Source organism: Ranitomeya variabilis, chromosome 3 (genome assembly GCF_051348905.1).
Source record: "Ranitomeya variabilis isolate aRanVar5 chromosome 3, aRanVar5.hap1, whole genome shotgun sequence".
NCBI classification, from domain to species: domain Eukaryota; kingdom Metazoa; phylum Chordata; class Amphibia; order Anura; family Dendrobatidae; genus Ranitomeya; species Ranitomeya variabilis.
The window spans coordinates 198,747,601-198,772,131 of record NC_135234.1 but is presented as its reverse complement, the minus strand read 5'-3'; the positions used below and the strand labels follow the sequence as shown (position 1 = coordinate 198,772,131).

The window sequence follows — 24,531 nt, the reverse complement described above, 5'->3', positions numbered from 1 at the left end:
TATATAGACTGCCTAATGGAGGTGCATTTTACTATACAGGCTGCCTAATGGGGTTTTTTATACTATACAGGGTGCCTAATGGGGGTGCATTATACAGTACTGGCTGCCTAATGGGGGTGCATTATGCTATACAGACTGTCTAATGGGGGTGCATTGTACTATGCAGGCTGCCTAATGGGGGTGCATTATACTATACAGGCTGCCTAATGGGGGTGCATTATACAATACTGGCTGCCTAATGGGGGTGCATTATACTCTGCAGGCTGCCTAATGGGGGTGCATTATACTATGCAGGCTGCCTAATTGGAGTGCATTATACTATACAGGCTGCCTAATGGGGGTGTATTAAACTATACAGACTGCCTAATGGGGGTGCATTATACTATGCAGGCTGCCTAATGGGGGTGCATTATACTATACTGGCTGCCTAATTGGGGTGCATTATACAGTACTGGCTGCCTAATGGGGGTGCATTATACTTTACAGGTTGCCTAATGGGGGTGCATTAACCTATACAGACTGCCTAATGGGGTGCAATATACTATAACGGCTGCCGAATAGGGGTGTATTATACTATGCAGGCTACCTAATGGGGGTGCATTATACTGAACTGGCTGCCTAATGGGGGTGCATTATACTATACTGGCTGCCTATGGGGTGCAATATACTATAAAGGCTGCCTATGGGGGTGCAATATACTATACAGGCTGCCTAATGGGGGTGCATTATACTATACAGGCTGCCTAATGGGGGTGCATTATACTATACAAGCTGCCTATGGGGGTGCATTATACTATACAGATTGCCTAATGGGGGTGCATTATACAGTACTGGCTGCCTAATGGGGGTGCATTATACTATATTGGCTGCCTAATGGGGGTGCATTATACTATACTGGCTACCTAAAGTGGGTGCATTATACTATGCAGGCTGCCTAATGGGGGTGCATTATACTATACAGACTGCGTAATGGGGGTGCATTATACTATACTGGCTGCCTAATGGGGGTGTAATATACTATACAGGCTGCCTAATGGGGTACATTATACTGTACTGGCTGCCTATGGGGGTGCATTATACTGTACTGGCTGCCTATGGGGGTGCATTATACTGTACTGGCTGCCTATGGGGGTGCATTATACTTGTACTGGCTGCCTATGGGGCCATCATACTACATATGGGGAACTGGGGCCATTATTCTATATATATGGGAGAACTAGGGCCATCATACTATATATGTGGTGAAAACTGAGGCCATATATAGGGGCAGTGGGGACAATGATACTATATAGAGGGGGCAGTGGGGCCCATCATACTCTATACACGGGGCAGTGGGGACATCACATTGTAAATAGGAGCTATGTAGCCATTTTACTATATGGGGAGCTATGAGGTCCTCAGAGTATAATAAAGGGCTTTGGGGACCACCATATTGTGTATTGGAGCTGTGTATATTGGGGGCTCTGTATATGCAGAGCTGTGTGGGCACTCAGGACATTGTTATAAATAAGGACATCAATAGTTTTGATAGGGGCACTCAGGGTCCAGTATTTTTTTTGGGGGGGTGGAGACATTGTTAATTTGAAAAGGACACTCAAGGGTATTTGTTGCTGGAAGGGGACACATGGGATATTAGGCTGCTTTCACACATCAGGTTTTTGCCATCAGTCACAATCCATTGAATGTTGAAAAAACTGTCGCATTGTGAAAAACTGATGCGACGGATCCGTTTTTTCGACCGATCCGACTAGCTGATCCAGCTAATTGGATAAAAAATAAAATCGGAGCATGCTCAGTTAACAAAAAACGGAATCCGTTGCCGGATTACGTCATTTGATGGATCTGGCGCCATAAGGTTCCATTCTAGCAAACGATGGACGGCAACGGATCTGTCGCTGTTCGTTTTTTCGACGGACACAAAAAACGTTACTATGTCTGTTTTCTCCGGCTGCCGGAAAACCAATTTTCGACGGATCCGGCGAAAAACAGATGAAACGTGAGGCCATCTGTCGCAAATACAAGTTTATGAGAAAAAAAAGGATCCGGTGGCAACTTTTGCCAGATCTGTTTTTTTCTAAATTCGCTGTAGTGTGACTGACGGCAAAAAACTGATGTGTGAAAGCAGCCTTATAACCTTCAAAGGAGCATACAGGCCTTTGCACAGTGGGGGTATTAATACTTTCTATGGGACACTTTAATTTTTGGGGGAGGGAGTAATCATAGTAATGACACAGTTTTTTAAATATTGGGGTCAGTATTCTATGCCTCAGGTGCATGCAGAGTGGGGAGTTTTTGTAGGTTGGGAATAGATGGAGGCATCACTAGAAACGTGAAAAGTCAAATGTGTTTGTGTTGTAATCTGTGCAGACAAGTTGTGGCTGGAGAAGTGGTAATGGAGGTATGGGCGAGATGGAAAAGACGGGAAAAGTGAGTGCCCAAATCAGAAAGATCGTCAGCTGTAAGTTACTATATATAACTGTACAGTACTCACATTTATGTTCTGGGGGACAGGTCTCTTGGTTCTGCTTGGTTGGTTCTGCTCCCATATCTCTGTAGTAAGCTCGGTTCTGCTCCCATATCTCTGTAGTAAGCTTGGTTCTGCTCCCATATCTCTGTAGTAAGCTTGGTTCTGCTCCCATATCTCTGTAGTAAGCTCTGTTCTGCTCCCATATCTCTGTAGTAAGCTCGGTTCTGCTCCCATATCTCTGTAGTAAGCTTGGTTCTGCTCCCATATCTCTGTAGTAAGCTCGGTTCTGCTCCCATATCTCTGTAGTAAGCTTGGTTCTGCTCCCACATCTCTGTAGTAAGCTTGGTTCTGCTCCCATATCTCTGTAGTAAGCTTGGTTCTGCTCCCACATCTCTGTAGTAAGCTTGGTTCTGCTCCCATATCTCTGTAGTAAGCTCTGTTCTGCTCCCTTATCTCTGTAGTAAGCTCGGTTCTGCTCCCATATCTCTGTAGTAAGCTTGGTTCTGCTCCCATATCTCTGTAGTAAGCTCGGTTCTGCTCCCATATCTCTGTAGTAAGCTTGGTTCTGCTCCCATATCTCTGTAGTAAGCTTGGTTCTGCTCCCATATCTCTGTAGTAAGCTTGGTTCTGCTCCCATATCTCTGTAGTAAGCTTGGTTCTGCTCCCATATCTCTGTAGTAAGCTTGGTTCTGCTCCCATATCTCTGTAGTAAGCTCGGTTCTGCTCCCATATCTCTGTAGTAAGCTTGGTTCTGCTCCCATATCTCTGTAGTAAGCTCGGTTCTGCTCCCACATCTCTGGAGTAAGCTCGGTTCTGCTCCCATATCTCTGTAATAAGCTCGGTTCTGCTCCCATATCTCTGTAGTAAGCTCGGTTCTGCTCCCATATCTCTGTAGTAAGCTAGGTTCTGCTCCCTTATCTCTGTAGTAAGCTCCATTCTGCTCCCTTATCTCTGTAGTAAACTCCATTCTGCTCCATTATCTCTGTAGTAAATTCTGTTCTGCTCCATTATCTCTATAGTAAACTCTGTTCTGCTCCCTTATCGCTGTAGTAAACTCTGTTCTGCTGCCTTATCTCTGTAGTAAGCTCGGTTCTGCTCCAATATCTCTGTAGTAAGCTCGGTTCTGCTCCCATATCTCTGTAGTAAGCTCGGTTCTGCTCCCATATCTCTGTAGTAAGCTTGGTTCTGCTCCCATATCTCTGTAGTAAGCTCAGTTCTGCTCCCATATCTCTGGAGTAAGCTCGGTTCTGCTCCCATATCTCTGTAGTAAGCTCGGTTCTGCTCCCATATCTCTGTAGTAAGCTCGGTTCTGCTCCCATATCTCTGTAGTAAGCTAGGTTCTGCTCCCTTATCTCTGTAGTAAGCTCCATTCTGCTCCATTATCTCTGTAGTAAATTCTGTTCTGCTCCATTATCTCTGTAGTAAACTCTGTTCTGCTGCCTTATCTCTGTAGTAAGCTTGGTTCTGCTCCCATATCTCTGTAATAAGCTCGGTTCTGCTCCCATGTCTCTGTAGTAAGCTCGGTTCTGCTCCCATATCTCTGTAGTAAGCTAGGTTCTGCTCCCTTATCTCTGTAGTAAGCTCCATTCTGCTCCATTATCTCTGTAGTAAATTCTGTTCTGCTCCATTATCTCTGTAGTAAACTCTGTTCTGCTGCCTTATCTCTGTAGTAAGCTTGGTTCTGCTCCCATATCTCTGTAGTAAGCTCGGTTCTGCTCCCATGTCTCTGTAGTAAGCTCGGTTCTGCTTCCTTATCTACGTAGTAATCCATCTTTCTGGTGTCTATGTAGTCAGCTTGCTTCTGTTACAGTAAGCTTGGTTCTGCTCCCACATCTGTGCAGCAAGCTCTGTTCTATTTATATATCTATGTACAAGCCTGTTTTTAAAGCATGTTATCTCAGTTGCTTTAATGCAGTGGCCAGAGATAAGTAGGGCAAAGGTGGGCGACTGCAACTCGAGGGCCACAGACTTGTGATTGCCCCCCCAGGCTGAAAAGTGCCAGCCAGCCCGTTGTACTCCCAAAATTATCACTGCGCCCGAGATTATATATGGTGCCACCACGATGTCCCTGTACATAAAAGGATCCACTTTGCCCCCTAAATATGTATGAAGCCAACACTCTGCCACCTTAGAGGGGTGCCCCAGGCGCTATGCTTACTCTGCCGCTGTTCCTGGTGCCTGTGATCGTCTGCAGCGCTGACATCACGTTCATAGTGCGGCATCCAGTGAGCTCAGTGACTGCCTGAATTGACGGCACATGCCACTTAGACTACGCTCACATTTGCGTTGCGTCGGGCGCAGGTTCGGCGACACATAGCGGTGCATGCGTCATGCGGCCCTATATTTCACATGGGGGGCGCATGGACATGCGTTGTCTTGAGTTTTGTGACGCATGCGTCATTTTTGGCGCGTCAGGGCGCAGAGGACGCTGCATGATGCAGTTTTTTTGCGCCGAAAATCATGCCAAAATTGGACGCATGAGTCACAAAAAGCCGCGTTGTGCATGCGTTTTGCGTTGCGGTGCAGACGCTGCGCCTAACAACGCAAATGTGAACGTAGCCTTAGCTTACTAGATTGACTGCAGCTCTAATGACGTGGTCAGCGCTGCAGACGATCAGACACCAACATCCAGGTGTATATGTATATTATATATAGGGCGTGGTCTGATGGGAAGTGGGTGAGGCTAAGCAAATACGCCAGCACATATTGCTGGGAGCAATTCCCATAGACATTTTGGAAATGGCACATAAGGGATCAGCCATGAGTGTACCTAAAGCACAGAAAGTGAGGAGTCAGGCATTCACGAGGGTCGCTTCCGCCTAACGTAATAAGGCGGAGGTCAGAGGGTCCCGCAATGCGGAGTTACCGTCAGGACAAGGGGAGAAACACAGGGGTGACCGAGCCAATGAAATGACATCATCCCAGCGCGCCTACAAGGCGCCCAGTGCGCATGCGTGGTGCCGCAGCCGGCTCCGCATTGTCTGGAGCAGACTGCGCATGTGCACTGTACCCGACTCCTCCTATGGGAATACAAGTTCTCGCGAGAAGTCAGTGTTTTATTCCTACGTAATGTGCCGTGCTGCTTATGGCGGCGCTGGTGATAGTGCTGTGAGCTGTTGGGGTGAGTTTGCGGTTCTCTCTGGCTTCGGGGGCCGGGAATGGCCGGTTTAGCTTCTGTGTGGGATTAGCGGGTGACAGGCGTGCTTCCTGGCAGTGAGTGGCGCCGTATGACCCGGGCGGAGCTGCTTTGTCATGCCTTGCCCCGTCAGCGGGACGTTACTGGGCAGGTCTCGTGTCTGTACTGGCCGGGGCTGGTATCTGAGTGCGGCTTCTCAGAGCGGGACGTGGCACCGGATTCCCGGCTGTACGGCATCACCCGAGACTTGGGCAGTGCCCCTACGTATGGCAGTGATGCGTGTAGCGGGTGGACAAAGAGCCTCACAATGCAGGGTGGGGGCGGGGACCGGGTGTTTGGGCGTCCAATCAGGCGGCGGGTGGAGCGGCTAGTCCGCAGCTGGCGGGCAGGGTGCGAACCGACTGTCTCCTGGTGATCGCCGCGGGGGGACATGGGAGTTGTAGTCCTGAGCGGGCTCTCTCTTTTCATAGCCAGCGCCTCGGGACTACGTGTCCCAGAATGCACAGCGCCGGCGATGAGGAACGTGGTTTGTGAAATGCAGTGTGCTTGTTTCCACTCAGCCGAGTGTCGCAATCCCCGGCCTAGAGGAATCCGTGATGTGGCGCCATGGGCCCGAGCAGGCCTGATCGTTAGCAATCCACTCGTGCATAGCCAGCACCGATGTGGTCAGTAGGCGACTCCCCAGGTGGCTTCCGTAGCCTGGTCATCGCTGAGCGGTGTTTCCATAGTCTGTGCCGGGCTCTTACCGATCTGTACATGTGATGGCTGTAGGGCAATGGTTCTCCAGAATCAGCTGTTTGCGTAAAGCCCACCGCAAGGCTCTAATGTGTGGGCTGTGCTGGTGACTGATGGGTCCCACCGTGCACGAGTGTATTCTGTCCGGCAATAAATCGGGGCAGGTTCCTCTGAAATACATAGGATACAAATGGTTCCCCCCAAAATCTACATCTAGAGGGAATGTCTCTGTAATGGCACAATATTAGGGGTAGGGATTCCAAACACTAGAAACCCTGAATGGTTCCTTTATTATACATTCGTGTGCATGATGGCCTAGCTTCCCACCAAGGACGACATCTGCAAGGATTGTATGTTCTCCCCGTGTTTGCGCGGGTTTCCTCCCACACTCCAAAGACATACTGCTAGGGAATCTAGACTGTGAGCCCCAATGGGGACAGTGATGCTGGTATCTGTACAGCGCTGCGGCATATGATGGCGCTATATAAGCTAAGCATAGTAGCTTCTATGTAGCAGGTTTAAGCTCCAGTTTATTGGGTTACAAATACGGTCTACTACGGCCCTGAAGTAAAAATCCCCCGCCCCCCCCGTACACACACACACATCGGACACTCCTTCCCGCTGCCGTGGCGTCCCTCACTGTTCTCCTGGCCTCATCTGCCGGGGATATCCCTACAGACTGCGCTGCCATAAGCTATTGATGAGGGAATGGGAACGCACAGGATGGTGCAGCAGTCTTATCACAAAAATAACCTGTTATTTCTTGGGGGAAAGTAAGTTGTACTAAATTAGTTTGGGCCTTTTTCAAAGAGGGCATCTGGCAATAAGCGGCCTAACCTATAGGAGTGGTACAGTGCTGTGTATGATGAGACCCAATGCGCAAAGTTCTCACCCCCTTTCCAAATTACTGTTCTCGGATACCCAGGCGTTACATTAGATGCACAGCGGCTACGTTATGTGGGCTCCTGTACACTGACATCTTGGTGCTGACTGTTGGATGTACGGACGCCTTATTAATGTGAATGGTGATGTATTCATGTTCAGTGGGTAAGAGCCACACAGCAAGGTTCGTGGTGGTCACAACAAAGTGCCCTCCCCCACAACTACGATCAGCCACTGGTGTGTGTAGTCGCTGCTTTAGTTTACCATGCCATAAAATCAATGCAGTCACCTCTGGCTTTCTTCCCCCAACCCATTCTCTTTGTAATGAAGGCATATTTGGGAAATGCTAAGTAGAGAGACTGTAGTTTAAGAAGCTTAAAAGTAAAGTTACTGAAGCAATCTGCATGTGGCGGGCATTGTGATCTCAGCCAGGTATATTTTTTTCCCCTTAAGCAGACTTTAAAAGCTGCCGGTGACTGAGCCGCCCTGGAGACTAGTCAGACAGGCGGGTCCCCAGCCGCTTCTCCTTGCCTGCTACCTTGGAGTGCCAGGTGTCTCCTTACATGTGTGTGTACAGGAGTTGGACAAAATAATGGAAACACCAACAAAAGTTAGTTTAATATGGTGTAGGTCCACCTTTTGCAGCAATTACAGCCTCAATTCTCCGAAGTATGGATTCATACAAGGTGTGAATTGTTTTCAAAGGAATTTTAGCCCATTCTGCAGTTAAAACACCCTCCAGTTCTCTGAGCGACGATGGCGGCGGAAATCGACGTCTAACTTGAATCTCTAAAATCGACCATAAATGCTCAATAATATTGAGGTCTGGGGATTGTTGGGGCCAGATGAGATGCTCAACTTCATTAGACTGTTCCCCGTGCCATGCTTTACGATTCTAGCTGTATGAATTGGTGCATTATCATCCTGAAAGATGATTGAACCATTGGATGCACTTGGTCGCCCAAAATGCCTAAATAATCTCTGCTGTTAATTCTTCCATGAAGGGATATCATTGGCCCGGCGGATCTCCATGAAATAGCACCCCAGATCATCACAGAACCTCCGCCATGTTTTACGGTTGGGAGAAGGCCGTCTGGATGGAATGCTTCTTTTGGCTGTCTCCAAAGGTACATTCAGCCAGAGGTCGGAAATAGGGTAAATGATGATTCGTCTGAGAATATCACATGTTTCCATTGCTCGGGGGACCAATTCTGGAGGTTTCTACGCCACTCTAAACGCTTGGAAACACTTGTCATTGAGAGCAGCGGTTTTCTAATTGCAGCTCTTCCGTGGAATCCAGATTTGTGCAGCTCCCGACTAACAGTTTTCGTGGAAATTGGGTTCTGTAGGTGTTCATTGAGCTCAGCAGTGATTTTCGGAGCCGTGGTCTTGCGATCCTCTCTCACAATTTGCTTTAGAGTCCGAGGGTCTCTCTGTCAACTTTGGCTTTCGGCCGGACCTGTGCTTTGCTGCGGACGTTTTTCCTTCTTTCAAACGCAGTCATTACTTTGGAGACAGTACCTCTTGACACGCCAAGCATTCGGGCACTTTCTGTTACACTAGCGCCTGCCATACGAGCACCAACAATTTGGCCTCTTTGAAAATCCGAGAGGTCTGCCATTGGTATCAGGTTCTCATCAATGTTCTTACAATTATGCAAAACAAACAGTTAATTTACGTACACATATTACATAACACAAATCAACTACAAAACATTACCATATGTCACGGTTTGCATGTTTATCACATGTTCGAAGATTATGATGCCAAAATATAAGGTGTTTCCATTATTTTGTCCAACCCCTCTATATGGAGGGAACTGTCAATCCAGTGCGGAGAAGCTGCCGGGGACCCGCCTGTCCGACTAGTTGCCATCCAGCCAGTCTGATATATGTTGGCCAAGGATCAGTCAAGTTCACTTTAAAATTTGTATGTCTTGCTTACACTGAAATTCTTCAGAAAAAAAATCACTTCTCCTCAGTGTTTTGAATCAGATTTTCATCTGAGTATCCGTTTTTACCATCAGTGATTTTTCAAAGGGGGGAAAAAAAATGAACTGGCCGTCGATCAGCTGCAGCAGTCATAGGTCTTCCAAGCTACATGCTCTGTACCATGCAACTTCTAGGGGCCTCCAGAAAATATAAAGGCGTGTAACGTCTGAGGGGCAGAGGTGTTGTGGGGGTGTCGCCATGTATTCACACGATCCAACTCCAGAGAAATTTTCAGATAGAATGGAACAACTAATAGGGTAATGTCATGGCTGAAAGCACTTTAAATAAAATCACTGGAAAGCTTTATTTTTTCTTTAACTATTGTGGGACTGTAGTGCGAGAATGTAAAATCTAGATCAGTCACCGGAGTACTGCCTTGTTATAGTAGTGGCTTATTCCACTGTTTCCATGAGCTGATCTCGGCCGTATCCCAATCACTTACATGTGCGATGCTGTAGCCACATGGCCAGAATAAAGCGGCTTGGGCTCTCAGCTGCTGCACACAATACCCCGAATTGACAGCCTATTAATAGTTACTAGTTGGGCCATGGAACAACTACTGAGGAATTCTTTCAGATGGAACAACAGCTGTTAAAGGCGTATTTGCAAAAAAGAGCCGTGCATCACTTGGGAGCTATTTCATAGTGGTGGCACTTTCACCTTTTGTTCTTGCAGTCTCTTCCTAAAATTGTAGTGAAACTTTCCTCTCCCCATTGAACAAGCCTTTAGAGCTGAAGTGTAACGTTTTTGACCAGCAGCTCTGGTCTAGTAAGTGATGTGATTTCACGTTTGTCTGAAGTGCAGATTTATAGTGGAGACTTTGGGAGTATACACTTCAGGCCCCCATACATATTGGGTAGTTGTCAGCCAAACGGCCTTCTCCTCCTCAGAATGGTCCTGTGATGATGGTGTGCAAAAACTGTAAAGCGCTGTGGAATATGTTAGCGCTATATAAAAATAATAAATCTCCATTATATGGCCACATATATGCTTTTTATAAACTCTATTTTACATCATAAATGATATGTTACTTTATACTAAGCCCTCCTTTCTCAGTTGTAATGTGAAATTGGTCTGTAATTTGCTTATGCCAACTGTAGCCAGGGAAGTGGCAAGGGAGGCTTCTGTAGACTAGTGAATGGGCAGAGACAGACTGCCGTATTTCTCGTGTGAGAATCGCATAGCATGGCAAGCGCTGGCCGGCATATCTCCTGACCTGAGCCAAACGGTATGATGGATTATTATGCGGCTGTCAAGCTCAGGTCAGGAGAGCCGACAGCCAGTGCGAGGTTTATGGTGCGATTCTCACGAGAAATATGGCAGTCTGTCTCTGCCCTTGGGGTCAATATTGCCAGTCCCTGTACTTTAGACACTTGGTTAAGTCTAGATATTTCCAAATTACAGAAATTGTAACTGCTACTAAATTTGCTAGAGACGTACACTTATAGTACTAGGTACATTAGTGACTATGCGAGATTGTCAGTGCAGAGATTATATTTTCCTACTTTTCCAATGAACGAGAACTAGCAGAAGTCAATGTGCAGTTTCCACCCCTTCGAAGAGCCACAACATCTTTTATTATTCCTTTGACATAGCCATGTGAGGGCTTGTTTTTTCTCTAGACAAGGTGTAGTTTTGAATGAAGTCATTCATTTTATCACTTATTGTACTGAAGTGGGGGAGCATAGTAAAAAAAAAAGGGGGCCATTCCACTTTTTTTTTTTTTTTTTTTTTTTTTTTTTTTATTATACAGTAAAATTAACCTATAAATAAAATTCTCCAGGCCAGTACGAATGTGGCGATACCAAACATCCATAGGTGCGGGATTTACAATTTATGAAAGTTCAAAACATTTTACTGTATTTTCGTCGTCTTTGGGGGGACCTGATCCTGCGATTGTCAGAAATCATAGTCTCTTGTGAACTCCAGTACCATCATGATAGGCTTGGGGTCTTCAGCAGACCACTGGCTCAGAGCATACCTCATCGGTAATCTAGCCAGCGCGACAGGTTTTTGACTAGCATTTGGAATAATGAAGGTGTGGCGTTATATTCACATCACAGGACTTGTAAAAATGAAATTAAACATTTAGTAACTTTACTTAAGTGCTCGGTAGAGCGTTTAATTTAATAGGCGAAACCAGACACCGTTTTATGTGGTCAATAAAGAACAATCAGTTTTTGTTTCCTGTCTTTGTGGTGTTTGGATCATGGTCCCCAATTTGGTGCATGTTCACAGTTGATTTATTTAAAGAGGTTGTCCACTACTTTAGCATTTTGCCTTAGGATTTATTATTATTTAATTATGGTGCTGTACATGAGAAAAGGGGCTACGTACAGGGTTATAGATAAGTTTTACAGTAAACAAATTTACAATGACAGACTGGTACAGAGGGGAGAGGACCCTGTCCTTGCGGACTTAAATTCTACGGGATAATGGAGAGGAGACAGAAGGTCGGGGGAGCTGCAGCTCTGGTGGCGGTGGTGAGGCAGCAGAATGGTTATTGTAGGCTTTCCTGAAAAGATAGGTTTTCAGGTTCCGTCTGAAGGATCCGAGGGTGGTGGATAATCGGACTTGTTGAGGCGTGGAGTTCCAGAGGATGGGGGATATTCGGGAGAAATCTTAGAGGCGGTTGTGTGAGGAACGAATAAGTGTAGAGGAGAGTAGGAGGTCTTGGGAGGATCGAAGATTATGTGAGGGTAGATATTGGGAGATTAGATCAGAGATATAGGGAGGGGACAGGTTGTGGATGGCTTTGTAGATCAGTGTTAGTAGTTTGAACTGGATTCGTTGGAGAATTGGGAGCCAGTGGAGGGATTTGCAGAGGGGAGAAACCAGGGGAGTAGCAAGGTGGATTTGTCGGGCAGCAGAGTTGAGGACAGACTGGAGTGGTGCAAGAGAGTTAGCGGGGAGGCCACAGAGGAGGGTGTTGCAGTAATCGAGGCAGGAGATGAAGGCATGCACAAGAGTTTTAGTAGATTGTGGGCTGAGGAAGAGACGGACTCTGGCAATATTTTTGAGTTGGAGGTGGCAAAAATTTGGACATGCGGTTTGAAGGACAGGGCAGAGTTGAGTTACCCCGAGGCAGCGGATTTCAGGTGCAGGAGAGAGCCTTACGGTAAACTGCATCACGCTATGTGCACACATCATGATTGTTTGCAAAAAATTTCCTGAATAAAACCGGACTTTTTCCGCAAGAAATCCGCATGTGTTTTTCTCGCCCTTTTTTGTGCGGATTTTTCACATTTTTTTTTCTGGAGCTTCCCAATGCATTAAATAGCGGGAAATCTGCGAAAAATCAGCCAAATTAATGAACATGCTGCATTTTTTTTTTCCACTATGCGTTTCTTCCGCAGAAAAACCCCACCAACATATGCACAAATTGCGGATTGCATTCTATTAATAGGATGCTTAATGGATGCGTTTTTATCTCGTTTTTATAGCCAAAGAAACGTGAAAAATCCGGAACGTGTGCATACAGCCTAATAGATCAGGTAGGGGGGGATACGCGAGATGGGGGGGGGGGGTGAGATGATGAGTTCGGTTTTGTCTACATTGAGTTTTAGGAAGCGAGAGTCGAAGAAGGAGGTTATGTTGTGAATTTGCTTTTTGGCTCCCTCTAGTGGTTACTAGTGATTTGACTCTGGGTATGTCAGTCATCCCTTGTATGCTCACCTGGGCCGTTAGTTCAGGGGTGTTGCTATATAAGCTCCCTGGACCTTCAGATCAATGCCTGGCAACGTTGTAATCAGAGCTAATCTGTTGTGCTCTTGTCTACTGATCCTGGTTCCTGCTAGATTAAGCTAAGTCTGCTTTCTTGCTTTTTGCTATTTGTTTTTGTTTGCATTTTTGTCCAGCTTGTACATAATCTGTATCCTAACCTTGCTGGAAGCTCTAGGGAGGCTGGAGTTCTCCCCCCGGGCCGTTAGACGGTTCGGGGGTTCTTGAATTTCCAGTGTGGAATTTTGATAGGGTTTTTGTTGACCATATAAGTTATCTTACTACATTCTGCTATTAGTAAGTGGGCCTCTCTTTGCTAAACCTAGTTCATCTCTGTGTTTGTCATTTCCTCTTACCTCACCGTTATTATTTGTGGGGGGCTTGTATCCAACTTTTGGGGTCTATTATCTGGAGGCAAGAGAGGTCTTTGTTTTCCTCTTCTAGGGGTAGTTAGTCCTCCGGCTGGCGCGAGACATCTAGCGACCAACGTAGGCATGTTCCCCGGCTACTTCTAGTGTTGGCGTTAGGAGTAGATATATGGTCAACCCAGTTACCACTACCCTATGAGCTGGATTTTTGTACTTCGCAGACTTACTTGTTCCTCTGAGACCCTCGCCATTGGGGTCATAACAGTTTGCCAGGCCAGTATTAAATGTTAAATGCATTGCAGAAGCGGGATTATAAGAAAGAAAATTCTGAGTTTTTTTTTCTTTTTCCCTTTACCTCTGAGTGGCTTGTGTTTGCTGCAGACATGAATGTCCAGACCTTGATTACAGGTGTGGACCAGCTTACTGCTCGTGTGCAGGGCATACAAGATTATGTTATCAGAAATCCTATGTCAGAACCTAAGATACCGATTCCTGAACTGTTTTCCGGAGACCGATTTAAATTTAGAAATTTCAGGAATAATTGTAAATTGTTTTTGTCCCTGAGACCCTGTTCATCTGGAGACTCCGCTCAGCAAGTGAAAATTGTTATTTCTTTTTTACGGGGCGACCCTCAGGATTGGGCCTTCTCGCTGGCGCCAGGAGATCCGGCATTGGCTGATATTGATGCGTTTTTTTCTGGCGCTCGGTTTGCTTTATGAGGAACCCAAACTTGAGATTCAGGCAGAAAAAGCCTTGCTGGCTATGTCTCAGGGCCAGGACGAGGCTGAAGTGTATTGCCAAAAATTTCGGAAATGGTCCGTGCTGACCCAGTGGAACGAGTGTGCATTGGCTGCAAATTTCAGAAATGGCCTTTCTGAAGCCATTAAGAATGTGATGGTGGGTTTTCCCATTCCCACAGGTCTGAATGATTCCATGGCCCTGGCAATTCAAATCGACCGGCGGTTGCGGGAGCGCAAAACCGCAAATTCCCTCATGGTGTTGTCTGAACAGGCACCTGATTTAATGCAATGTGATAGAATCCTGACTAGAAATGAGCGGAAAATTCATAGACGCCAGAATGGCTTGTGTTACTACTGTGGTGATTCTACACATGTTATCTCAGCATGCTCTAAACGTCTTACTAGGGTTGTTAGTCCTGTCGCCATTGGTAATTTGCAACCTAAATTTATTCTATCTGTAACTTTGATTTGCTCACTGTCATCGTATCCTGTCATGGCGTTTGTAGACTCAGGTGCTGCCCTGAGTCTGATGGATCTGTCATTTGCCAAGCGCTGCGGTTTTGTTCTGGAGCCATTAGAAAATCCTATCCCTCTTAGGGGTATTGATGCTACGCCTTTGGCAAAAAATAAACCGCAGTTTTGGACACAGGTTACCATGTGCATGACTCCCGAACATCGGGAGGTGATACGTTTTCTTGTTCTGCATAAGATGCATGATTTGGTTGTTTTGGGTTTGCCATGGTTACAGACCCATAATCCAGTCTTGGACTGGAAGGCAATGTCGGTGTCAAGTTGGGGCTGCCATGGAATTCATGGTGATTCCCTGCCCTTGTCTATTGCTTCTTCTACGCCTTCGGAAGTTCCGGCGTATTTGTCTGATTATCAGGATGTCTTCAGTGAGTCTAAGTCCAGTGCACTGCCTCCTCATAGGGAATGTGACTGTGCAATAGATTTGATTCCTGGCAGTAAGTTTCCTAAGGGGAGACTGTTTAATTTGTCGGTACCTGAACATACCGCGATGCGTTCATATATCAAGGAGTCTCTTGAGAAGGGGCATATCCGTCCTTCTTCTTCCCCTCTTGGTGCGGGATTCTTTTTTGTGGCCAAAAAGGACGGATCTTTGAGGCCTTGTATTGACTATCGGCTTTTAAACAAGATCACTGTCAAATTTCAGTATCCTTTGCCGCTGTTGTCAGACTTGTTTGCCCGGATTAAAGGTGCCAAGTGGTTCACCAAGATAGACCTTCGTGGTGCGTACAACCTTGTGCGCATTAAGCAAGGCGATGAATGGAAAACCGCATTCAATACGCCCGAAGGTCATTTTGAGTACTTGGTGATTCCTTTTGGGCTCTCTAATGCCCCTTCAGTTTTTCAGTCCTTTATGCATGACATTTTCCGGAAGTATCTGGATAAATTTTTGATTGTTTATCTGGATGATATTCTGGTTTTTTCTGATGATTGGGACTCGCATGTGGAGCAGGTCAGGATGGTTTTTAAGATTTTGCGTGAAAATTCTTTGTTAAAGGCTCAAAGTGTCTCTTTGGTGTACAGAGGGTTCCCTTTTTGGGGTTCATTTTTTCCCCTTCTGCTGTGGAGATGGACCCAGTCAAGGTCCGAGCTATTCATGATTGGACTCAACCCTCGTCAGTTAAGAGTCTTCAGAAGTTCTTGGGTTTTGCTAACTTCTACCGTCGTTTTATCGCAAATTTTTCTAGCGTTGTTAAACCATTGACGGATATGACCAAGAAAGGCTCTGATGTAGCTAACTGGGCTCCTGCTGCCGTGGAGGCTTTCCAGGAGTTGAAACGCCGGTTTACTTCGGCGCCTGTTTTGTGCCAACCTGACACCTCACTTCCCTTTCAGGTGGAGGTGGATGCTTCGGAGATTGGGGCAGGGGCCGTTTTGTCGCAGAGAGGCCCTGGTTGCTCTACTATGAGACCTTGTGCCTTTTTCTCCAGGAAGTTTTCGCCGGCAGAGCGAAATTATGATGTGAGCAATCGGGAGTTGTTGGCCATGAAGTGGGCATTTGAGGAGTGGCGTCATTGGCTCGAGGGTGCTAAGCATCGTGTGGTGGTCTTGACTGATCACAAAAACCTGATGTATCTCGAGTCTGCTAAACGCCTGAATCCTAGACAGGCCCGCTGGTCATTGTTTTTCTCCCGTTTTGACTTTGTGGTCTCGTATTTACCAGGTTCTAAGAATGTGAAGGCCGATGCTCTCTCTAGGAGCTTTGTGCCTGATGCTCCTGGAGTCGCTGAACCTGTGGGTATTCTTAAGGAAGGAGTTATCTTGTCAGCTATTTCTCCTGATCTGCGGCGTGTGTTGCAGAGATTTCAGGCTGGTAGGCCTGACTCTTGTCCATCTGACAGATTGTTTGTGCCTGCTAAATGGACCAGCAGAGTCATTTCCGAGGTTCATTCCTCAGTGTTGGCAGGGCACCCGGGAATTTTTGGCACCAGAGATCTGGTGGCCAGGTCCTTTTGGTGGCCTTCCTTGTCAAGGGATGTGCGGTCATTTGTGCAGTCCTGTGGAACTTGTGCTCGAGCTAAGCCTTGCTGTTCTCGTGCCAGCGGGTTGCTCTTGCCCTTGCCTGTCCCGAAGAGACCTTGGACACACATCTCTATGGATTTCATTTCTGATCTTCCGGTGTCTCAGGGCATGTCTGTCATCTGGGTGATATGTGATCGTTTCTCCAAGATGGTCCATTTGGTTCCTTTGCCTAAGCTGCCCTCCTCTTCTGATCTGGCTCCTGTGTTCTTCCAGAACGTGGTTCGTTTGCACGGCATTCCTGAGAATATTGTGTCGGACAGAGGATCCCAGTTTGTTTCCAGGTTCTGGCGATCCTTTTGTGGTAGGATGGGCATTGATTTGTCGTTTTCGTCCGCTTTTCATCCCCAGACTAACGGACAAACGGAGCGAACTAATCAGACTCTGGAGGCTTATTTGAGGTGTTTTGTCTCTTCTGATCAGGATGATTGGGTGACCTTCTTGCCGTTGGCTGAATTTGCCCTTAATAATCGGGCTAGTTCCGCCACCTTGGTTTCGCCATTTTTCTGCAACTCTGGTTTCCATCCTCGTTTTTCCTCGGGACATGTGGAGCCTTCTGACTGTCCTGGGGTGGATTCTGTGGTGGATAGGTTGCAGCGGATCTGGAGTCATGTGGTGGACAACTTGAAGTTGTCACAGGAGAAGGCTCAGCGTTTTGCCAACCGCCGCCGCGGTGTGGGTCCCCGACTTCGCGTTGGGGATTTGGTATGGCTGTCTTCTCGATTTGTTCCTATGAAGGTCTCCTCTCCCAAATTTAAGCCTCGCTTCATTGGTCCTTACAAGATATTGGAAATCCTTAATCCTGTATCCTTTCGCCTGGATCTTCCGGTGTCGTTTGCCATTCACAACGTATTTCATAGGTCCTTGTTGCGGCGGTACGTTGTGCCTGTGGTCCCTTCTGCGGAGCCTCCTGCTCCGGTGTTGGTTGAGGGCGAGTTGGAGTACGTGGTGGAGAAGATCTTAGATTCTCGTCTCTCCAGGCGGAGGCTTCAGTACCTGGTCAAGTGGAAGGGCTATGGTCAGGAGGATAATTCCTGGGTGGTCGCCTCTGATGTGCATGCGGCCGATTTGGTTCGTGCCTTTCATGCCGCTCATCCTGGTGGTCTTGGTGAGGGTTCGGTGACCCCTCACTAAGGGGGGGGTACTGTTGTGAATTTGCTTTTTGGCTCCCTCTAGTGGTTACTAGTGATTTGACTCTGGGTATGTCAGTCATCCCTTGTATGCTCACCTGGGCCGTTAGTTCAGGGGTGTTGCTATATAAGCTCCCTGGACCTTCAGTTCAATGCCTGGCAACGTTGTAATCAGAGCTAATCTGTTGTGCTCTTGTCTACTGATCCTGGTTCCTGCTAGATTAAGCTAAGTCTGCTTTCTTGCTTTTTGCTATTTGTTTTTGTTTGCATTTTTGTCCAGCTTGTACATAATCTGTATCCTAACCTTGCTGGAAGCTCTAGGGAGGCTGGAGTTCTCCCCCCGGGCCGTTAGACGGTTCAGGGGTTCTTGAATTTCCAGTGTGGAATTTTGATAGGGTTTTTGTTGACCATATAAGTTATCTTACTACATTCTGCTATTAGTAAGTGGGCCTCTCTTTGCTAAACCTAGTTCATCTCTGTGTTTGTCATTTCCTCTTACCTCACCGTTATTATTTGTGGGGGGCTTGTATCCAACTTTTGGGGTCTATTATCTGGAGGCAAGAGAGGTCTTTGTTTTCCTCTTCTAGGGGTAGTTAGTCCTCCGGCTGGCGCGAGACATCTAGCGACCAACGTAGGCATGTTCCCCGGCTACTTCTAGTGTTGGCGTTAGGAGTAGATATATGGTCAACCCAGTTACCACTACCCTATGAGCTGGATTTTTGTACTTCGCAGACTTACTTGTTCCTCTGAGACCCTCGCCATTGGGGTCATAACAGGTTATGGCTGATACACTCGGGGATTCTGGACATCAAAGAGGTGACATCTGGGCCAGAGAGGTAGATCTGAGTGTTGTCTGCATACGGGTGGTACTGGAAGCCATGGGACTGTATGAGTAGTGATGAGCGAATATACTCGTTACTCTAGATTTCTCGGGGGTCCTCCGAGTATTTTTTAGTGCTCGGAGATTTAGTTTTTCTTGCCGCAGCTGAATGATTTACATTTGTTAGCCAGCATAGGTACATGTGGGGGTTGCCTGGTTGCTAGGGAATCCCCACATGTACTTATGCTGGCTAACAGATGTAAAGAAATCTCGAGTAACGAGTATATTCGCTCATCACTGTTTGAGTTGTCCTAGGGCAAGGGTATAGATGGGGAAAAAAGTAGGGGCCCTAGGGCAGAGCCTTGAGGGACTCCCAACAGTGAGAGGGCGGGATGAGGAGGTAGTGTGGGAGTGGGAAAAGCTAAATGTGCGGTTGGAAAGGTATGAAGCAATCCAGGACAGGGCAAGGCCTTTGATGCCAAGGGAAGAAAGAATCTGTACCAGTAGGCAGTGGGCGACTGTGTCGAAAGCAGAGGATAGGTTGAGAAGGAGGAAGATGGAGGACTGTCTGTTAGCTTTTGCTGTAAGTCATTAGTAATTTTGGTCAGAGCAGGTTTGGTGGGGGTAGAAGCCAGATTGGAGGTTGTCAAGAAGAGAGAAGAGAGGTGGGAGGAAAGTTGAGCATGGACATGCTGCTCAAGGAGTTTGGAAGCAAACGGGAGCAGTGATATGGGGCGATAGCTGGGCATAGCAGTTGGGTCAAGGTTAGCTTTTTTGGGGATGGGTGTGGTGGTGGCATGTTTGAAGGCAGAGGGGAAAGTACCAGAAGAAAGCGATAGATTGAAGAGATGGGTTAGGGCTGGAATGAGCATGTTAGTGAGATTTGGGGAGCAGGTGGGAAGGGATGGGGTCAAGTGCTCAGGTGGTGTGATTTGGAAAGAAGGTGAGTAAAAGTTCTTTGCCATGCATGAGAGGGGCAACTGAGTCTATGGCTGATGTGAGGGTGGAGTTGTAGAAAGCGGTGGCGCTGTCCGTGTCGTGGAGTGAAGATATGGAGAACAGGGGTAGAAGAGTCTGAATGTCTAGGTGTGCAAGGTTTCTGCAAGGATGTGGTAGTTGTTGGACATGGGGGCAGGTGAGGAGGACAAGGATGAGAAGTTGAGTAGATGGTGGTCAGATAGGGGGAAGGGAGAGGTTGTGAGGTTAGATAAGGAACCGAGGCGGGTGAAGATGAGGTCTAGTGTATGTCCGTCTGCGTGGGTGGCTGTGGAGGACCACTGTGTAAGTCCAAAGGATGAAGTAAGGACCAGGAGCTTGGATGCTGCTGGCAGGTGTCAGTAGGGATATTAAAGTCACCCATTATGATGGGGGATGTCAGCAGAGAGAAGGTGAAGAAGCCAGGTGGAGAATTGGTCAATGAAGGCAGTGGCTGAGCCCGGTAGTCGGTATGACAGCCATTTGGAGATTAGAGGGAGATTAGATAAGGACAGAGTGAACCTCGAAAGAGGGGAGGGTGGGGGTTGGATAGGGTTGAAGTAGCAGTTTTTAGAAAGAAGGAAACCCACTCCTCTGCCATGTCTGTTGCCAGAAAGAGGAGTGGGTTAAGTGGAGGCCACCGTAACTCAGTGCAGCAGGGGAGGCCGTGTCAGGGGGCGTCAGCCGGGTCTGTGAGGGCCAGAAAGGAAAGGTTGCGGGAAGTAAAGAGATCGTGGATCACATGGAGCTTGTTGCAGACAGAGCTGGCATTCCAGAGTGCCAGAGAGAGAGGAAGCAGGGTGGTGATCAATGTCTGATCGGTCAGGATCCGACACCCTGCACCTGCTTATCGCTTGTTATCTTTGATGCTGCTGGCCAGGAATCCTCACTTGCGGAGCTGGCTGTCTTCTGACAGTGGCTGCTGTAGGGTTCTACACATCTGCCTCCTATTGATCTGAACAAGAGGTAGATGTTCAGTACCCGATCTCGGCCAGTGCCAGAAGACGGCAAACTCTGCAAGTGAGCGTTTACGGACACTGATGATGGCTGATTGGCGGGGGTGCTGGGTGTCAGACCCCGACCGATCAGACATTGCTGACCTATCCTAAGGATAGATCATCAATGCTAAAGTATTGGACAACCTCTTAAAGGGATTTGTCCACTTCTGCATAGCATAACCCCTGCTTAAACAATTCAAGGGTTCATAGAAGATTAAAAAATATTAGTTCTGTTCTCACGGTGTCAATGGTGGGTGTTGAGACATGGTGTCATGTGATTGCTGCAGCCAATACGTTGTTATTATGAAATGGACTTCGAATTAATTAGGCAGGGTTTTTGTAGTGGACAACCACTTAAAGGTCTACCCCCATTTTAAATGTGACTAGGTATAGATCCTGTACATTACTAACGTATAGGCATGGTACCTAATGGTCCGTGCTTTGCTGCTGCTCCTCCGCTTTGCCTAAAATGGTTGCATCATAGGAATGAGGAGCACAATGGAGTGAGGAGAACCACACTTTCCCCTCCTCCCATGGTGCAGGGTGGAGCAGCAGCCTTTGGGTATAGAGTATGTATTACAGGTATAAGAGTCCCATTTTGGCACCGGTGGTGAGGGGGTCTGTGGTTATCCAGCTGAATTCTCTGCTGCATGTGCTCACGTTCTGATTAAAAATGTGAAACCATGAGCAAGCACCATATTCTGTTTGCCAGTGACTGAGCTTTTTTCCCCTGTAATTCATTCATAGTGTCGTCTTGTTTTTCAGTATGAAGTGTAACAGAACAGAAACTACCACCTGAAACTGCTGCTTCAAGTTCAGATCAGTCAAGGAACATCCGCCACAATAGTAACCTACAAGACCAAAGAAGAGAACTTGCGCTGAAGACACAACGCTTGATCTGAAACAAGAAGTTTGTGCCTACTCAACAGCTACACAAGAGCACTTCCCAACGCTGCTATTAGTCTTTGTTTTATTCTCAGCGCCGCACTCTGCACTCGCATTGTGTGGCGGGAGTCGTCTTTCTTAGCTCAGTAGATCATTTTCTCACTATCTCTTTTTAAACTAGCAACCGACAACCTTCTGTACCATCTGCTGTCTACACCAGCCGGTAATACTACTGAGTGCAATACCCGAATATCTCAGCAAGGTGAGTACTGTGTTGTTGCCGTTTCCATTAAAAAATGTCCATTTAATTGCAGTTTGTGGTTAACGGGTAACTTCATTTCATTTTTTTCTTTTTTTTTTCCTGTGAGATTTTCAGTAACTGCCTTAAATCCTCTTTCAGATATCCATGTAACACAGCTTGTGTACGGACGCTGATGCATGGATGGGACTGGCTGTGGATCTACTGACCCAAACTTGAGTGGCTATGTTCCCGTGATCAGTCCATGCATTACTGTCCATACAGGTGTCTGTATGAGGCTTAAAAGGGTCTTGATGGGAATAGCCCATCAGGATATGTAGTAGTAATATTTTCAAATACTTCTAATTAGAAATGTAGTATAGTTCTTCTCATTCGCGATATCTTTCCTCATGTGCAGGCATTGCAGAAACTAAGGTATTTATGGTTACCACCACTGATATAGTTAGCATGTTGCTAGTGGTCGTAACCATGGATACCAAAGGTCCTGCAGTGCCTGCACATGAGAAAAGAGGTATTTGTTAATGTTATTACACCTACTACATATTTTGGATGCGATCTTGGAGATGGGAATACCTATTTTTAAATTTGTGTTGCTACTCTTGACAGATGTGTCCCCAATTTTCTGTGTAATATCCTGAAAAAGACTACATTGCTGGTTTCTCTCTTGGATGGGATTCCTGAACCCCAAATTCAAATTATACATATTATTTTATTTATTTTTTACTGTTAAGAAGTTGCAAGTTCAATAGAGAAGGTGGAACACTATAAAACATTTTCATAACCAAAAAAGTAAATTAAGTACTAACTTGATATGGTTTTAGAAACCCATAGCGATCTGCTGACTGGCCAGGTTAGCTTAGATTTTTAGGCTGTGTGCACACAATGCGTGTTTGTTTGTTTTTTTGTTTTTTTGCACGCGGAATTGGCCCAAAACAGCTCTGGAATCCTTATGCCAGCAAAGTCCATGAGAATCCTGAAGTGCTGTGCACACGATCAGTATTTTTCCTTTCATGGTTTGCTGTCTGTTTAAATCTGCAGCATGTCAATTCTTTGTGAGTTTTTGGCCCATTGAATGCACAGGACAAAAACGCACCAAAAATGCAGCAGAATTTTCCACAGCGTTTTTGCTGCCAAAAGATGCAGAAACTTTGCAGAAATTTCTGCAAGAAATTACTCATGTTCGCGCATGGCCTTAAGTAGGATTTGTCTTTACGCTCTACCCCTTTAGGTTTTGGCTGATTGTCATTCGGGAAGGTTATGTAGGTTTCTTGCACTCACTAGACAAGCCAACGTTTCTCAAATGTGTAAACTTGTGAAGTGCTTGCAAAAACATTCATCTTTGCACTTTGCTGCTTATTGAAAATCCTCTTAAAGAGCTGAGGGACTCTGAAGTCTAATTTGCTGCTCGTTGCCTGGGTGCCTGGCCACCTCTGAAGTGTCGGTAATAGCTGGCTTTCTAGGTAAGGAGTCTAGCACTTTCAAGGCTGCCTGGATCCGGCATGTTTCAATGCCTGTGCACTTCTCCAATACTACAGAAGCATCAAATATCGCCCAGTTTGGACCTGTGTGCCCAACATTGCCTCTGGTCTGAATTGTCAGACATCAGGAGCGCACTGTTCCCTGACAAGCAGGCAGGTCGGGTGCCGTGCTCCTGAAGATCAATAATGAGACCCCTTTAAGATATATTTTTTTAATTTTCGTGGACTTGGATAGCCAGACTTGACATCAAGTGAACTTGTTTCTGCCTACATAAGTTGCATAGTAATGTGGCCATCCTTGAGACTTTGCAGCTGTTTAACTTCAGGAGTTCAGGAAACTATATAACGTATGTGCATGTAGAGAGAAAGATGTTGGACCACTAAAAATTGTTGCAGTATTGGTCTTGATTTCTGCACAGCAAATTTACAGCAACTTATAGTACAACACAAGTAGATGTGGTTTTCAACATCTCAACAAAATGTGCTGAAAGCTGAGCATGCTTGCTCTGTTATGGAGAAGCTGCTGACTTTTATCCTTGGCAATGCTTGGGATGAGGTTTACATGTGGTTTTATTAAAGATTGTGAACAATTTTTCAAAAGAACCCCCAACCATGTGTGGACTCTAAATTTTTATCCACGGATAATAGATAGGTAAAGGCAGTCTGTCACCCCCAAAATCGTATATGAGCTGCAGCCTTCGGCATCAGGGGCTTATCTACAACATTCTGTAATGCTGTAGATAAGCCCTCGATGTAACCTGAAGATGAGAAATAAAGGTTATATTATACTCACCCAGGGGCGGTCCGGTCCAGCACCTCCTATCTTCATATGATGACGCCCTCTTGTCTTCTTGCTCCGGTGCAGGCGTACTTTGTCTGCCCTTTTGAGGGCAGAGCAAAGTACTGCAGTGCGCAGGCGCCGGGAAAGGTCAGAGAGGCCCAGCACCTGTGTACTGCAGTGCAGACAAAGTACGCCTGTGCAGGAGCCGTGGCAAGAAGAGGATGTCTTCGTATGAAGATAGGAGGCGCTGGACCGGACTGCGACGCCCATCGGACCCGGACCGCAGCGGAAACGCCCCTTGGTGAGTATAATCTAACCTTTATTTCTCATCTTTTAGGTTACATCGGGGGCTTAGAGATCATAACTAAGACCACCAGGTCGAAACGCGTAGATCGTCAGTAGGTTGTATAACCAGTGTGTACTGAGTGCCGGATACCATATGTATAGATATATTTTTAATTTATTTTCATTAAAAGTTATATTTTACCTTCACCACTTGCTGGACACACCTGCTTTTCTGTAAAATTAAGCATGTTCTTATACTAAGGAATGATTCAAGCAAGGAAAAGGCACAGTACAATAAATCTGAAATGGGAGCAATCCTCCTGAGGGTTGCCTC

General features: G+C 46.5%; 1 protein-coding gene across 3 annotated transcripts in view; it reads left to right on the top strand.

Moving 5' to 3' along the window:
* The first annotated feature begins 5,451 nt into the window (after positions 1 to 5,451).
* CSDE1 (cold shock domain containing E1) overlaps positions 5,452 to 24,531 on the top strand; it is a 54,468-nt gene continuing 35,388 nt past the window's right edge. For 2 of the 3 annotated variants that reach the window (XM_077294979.1, XM_077294977.1), the window contains exons 1-2: positions 5,452 to 5,588; positions 21,275 to 21,656. The gene's annotated coding sequence lies outside the window, so the exon portion shown is untranslated. Of the gene's footprint in view, positions 5,589 to 21,274; positions 21,657 to 24,531 lie in introns of those variants that run through there. The other variant, XM_077294976.1, reaches the window with a different exon arrangement.